General features: G+C 62.7%; 1 protein-coding gene across 1 annotated transcript in view; it reads right to left on the reverse strand.

Moving 5' to 3' along the window:
* The window catches only part of CD7 (CD7 molecule), a 5745-nt gene that overhangs the window by 2432 nt on the left and 2089 nt on the right, over positions 1 to 1224 (reverse strand). The gene's annotated exons all lie outside the window — the stretch shown is intronic.

Genomic DNA, 1224 nt, shown 5'->3' on the forward strand with positions numbered 1-1224 from the left:
GAAGGGTCCCTGGAGGCCCCGAGGGGCCAGGCGGCCTGTGCCCTCTCCCCACCGCCAGGGTCGGGCGGGGGCAGCTGGAGCTGGGCTTTCTTTCTTCCGGAGCAGCCGGCCCTTTGCAGGGCACCCTGACCCCCCCCCCTCGGCTCTCCACCGGCTCTCTCTCACATGACAGCCCAGGGCCCGGCCGGTAGCTCTGCTGACCACAGGGTTGTCCTGGTACGTCAAGGTTCCCGGTTCGCTCGCCGGGCAGGGCACGCACAGGAATCAGCCAATGCGTAAGTGGGACAGCAAGTCCATGTTTCACTCTCTCAAGTCAATAAATTTAAATTTTAAGTTAAATGGCAGTCCCCAGGATAGCCGGACTGACCACAGGGTTGTCCTGGTATGTCAAGGTTCCCGGTTCGCTCGCAGGGCAGGGCACGCACAGGAATCAACCAATGCGTAAGTGGGACAGCAAGTCCATGTTTCGCTCTCTCAAGTCAATAAATTTAAAATTTTAAGTTAAATGGCAGTCCCCAGGATAGCCGGAGAGAGGAGCACGGACCGGCTGCCTCCCGCACGTGCCCGGACCGGGAATCGAGCCGCCACCTTTGGGTGTGTGAGACGATGCTCCAACCAGCTGAGCCCCCGTCTGGGGCAGCACAACCCTCTGAAACGGGGTCCAAACCTCAGCGTCTCGGTCAAATCCTGCCACTTTGGGGGGCACAGGGTGGTGCCTGCTAAGCCCACCCCGGCCCTCGGGGTACCTGGACTCCCGGTCCTGCTGCAGAACTGCCCCCGTGTCTGATTGAAAAAGCAAACCAGGCCCGGCCAGTGTGCTCAGTGGGTGAGCGTCAGCCCAGGAACCAGGTCAGTTCCGTTCCCGTCGGGGCACAGGCCCGGGTTGCGGGCTCGATCCCCAGTGTGGGGCGTGCGGGCGGCAGCCGATCAGTGACCTCTCTCATCATTGATGTGTCTCTCTCCCTCTCCCTGCCTCTCTGAAAGCAACAAGAACACACACTAAAAAGCAAAAAGCGAAATGCCAGCCCCTCTGTGGGGCGCTGGCTCCCTGTGGAAGGACCAGACCCCGAGGGAAGACAGAGGACGCAGCGCCAGGCGACTCAGCGCCCAGCAGCCTGTCCAGGCCCCACCCGACCACCCGCGTGGGAAGGAGCGTCCCTGGCAGGGGTGCAGGCGGCAGGAGGGGGGCTGAGCCCACAGGGGCTGGTCAGGCCTTACCTCCAG

Source organism: Myotis brandtii, unplaced genomic scaffold (genome assembly GCF_000412655.1).
Source record: "Myotis brandtii unplaced genomic scaffold, ASM41265v1 scaffold797, whole genome shotgun sequence".
NCBI classification, from domain to species: Eukaryota; Metazoa; Chordata; class Mammalia; order Chiroptera; family Vespertilionidae; genus Myotis; species Myotis brandtii.